At 34.6% G+C, this 1,869-nt stretch overlaps 2 protein-coding genes across 2 annotated transcripts in view; both read right to left on the bottom strand.

Moving 5' to 3' along the window:
• The window catches only part of LOC125271224 (B-cell receptor CD22-like), a 1,156,500-nt gene that overhangs the window by 313,090 nt on the left and 841,541 nt on the right, over positions 1-1,869 (bottom strand). The gene's annotated exons all lie outside the window — the stretch shown is intronic.
• LOC125271198 (hemicentin-1-like) overlaps positions 1-1,869 on the bottom strand; it is a 987,774-nt gene that overhangs the window by 293,393 nt on the left and 692,512 nt on the right. The gene's annotated exons all lie outside the window — the stretch shown is intronic.

Below are 1,869 nucleotides of genomic sequence, written 5' to 3' on the forward strand. Positions count from 1 at the left end.
TAATGAAACATGCACACAGTTGCATACATTCCAAATCAGAAATCTGAACATTAGAAAAAGTCAGGTTCAAAATGAATTTTGTTGACATGTTAAATATTTTTACAGAGAGATGATTTGCATTTCTCTTCTTATCACTCCATCAATCGGCAATACTGTCAACAGCCAAAGAAAAACAGGTTGACCATATTTTTAAGAGTAAAGTCAGTGTGATCTCCTGCTGGTGGAAGAGAGTCGTTCAGATGTTCAGCACCACGGACAGCAGCTGATATGGAGCACATGACTGAGATTCATCACCACCCACACACACACACACACACACACACACACACACACACACACAGTCTGTTCAGATGAGCTCCTGTTCTCATAGACATCACATTACACTTCTTATGCTGAATTACTGACCATCAGTGACACATTACATGCATCAGCAAATTATAAATCAGTTTATTTGAACAGATATAAGTCTTGTGTAGTGAACAGATTTATACAAAAGCAACAAGTCCTGTGAAGCCGAGGTTTACAGTGATATTAGAGCATCACCTGCATATAAAGGCTCTCAGCTGTTGTAAAATTACTGCGGCATCTAGTGGAGATTATAGTGTCTGATACTGAGAGCTCATGCAGGTTTTCACGCTCTCTATCCACCTTATTTTTAACATATAAGAGTGAATGAGGAAGTTTTGCACATTCACAGAAAACAGCTTACTTCAGTAATGCAAATAAAGGTGGATAATAAGGTAATAACTCAAAACAGAAGATTGAAATAATGCACCATAACAGAAGTGCTAAAGATACAAAATATAGTGTGAAATATATACAAATAAGATCATACAGAATTCAGATCATAAGAGGCTCCAGCAGCTGTCTGCTTCCTTTCCTTTATCTCTGACTTTGGTATAATATTTGATAATTACATGGGCTAATTGTTAATGCAGACATATTTAAAACCAAAGTTTCATTCCTTCAGATTGACTCTTTCATTTCAAACTTGTGTAAAAGGAAGTGTGTAAATCAGTGTAATTTATAATTCATCAAAACAGAACAGAATGTTAATAATAAAAAACACATACACTATAAACTTCCATACAATTAAATCTCACTGCAATAAAACCAGTAAATCAGACATTAACTCAGATTTGCCACTAGATGGAGCCAAAGGATTCAGTTAAAACGTGAATCATGAACAGGAAATTACCAGAAAGATTAAAAAAAAAAAAAAATGACAGATGCAATAACTAGACTACTTTAAAAAATCTATAAAGCTAATTTTCAAAAAACAGATGGGGAGAAATCACGAGTGAATTACTCATGCAGAGAGGAAAAAAAAGGTCCAGTCGTGCTGACAGGACTATTAGCATTTGAAAAGCAAGCAGACATTTTAAGATTCATGACTGCAGCAAAAAATATTTTAGAATTTGTTAGTCTGTAATGTTGTAAAAAAAAAAAAAACTGTAGGAAAAAGACAATTTCACATATTACAAACATTCACAGCATCTCTTTTATGTAGTGGAAAGTCTGCATCCATTGTTGCTAAAGAAACCATTTCCTGTTTGTATCACACCTGCTGGTGGCTGACGAGCTTCTGGGTTAGACCAACAGAATATAAAGAGCAAAAACCACAAAGACGAGAGCATTACCTTTAGATCATGAAATAAATAATCTAGTTTGATAAATTGTGTGCATTTTATAGTTTCATTTAATCAGTCTATACATCAAACCATTCATTTACAAACAGAGTGAATCCATCAGTCAAGAGCAGAATCTCTCTCTCTCTCACACACACACACACACACACACACACACACACACACACACAAAGAAAATTCAAAATACTTACAGTGATAAAACTGCAGTTGTTGTTTAGTT

This window comes from Megalobrama amblycephala, linkage group LG7, assembly GCF_018812025.1.
Source record: "Megalobrama amblycephala isolate DHTTF-2021 linkage group LG7, ASM1881202v1, whole genome shotgun sequence".
NCBI classification, from domain to species: Eukaryota; Metazoa; Chordata; class Actinopteri; order Cypriniformes; family Xenocyprididae; genus Megalobrama; species Megalobrama amblycephala.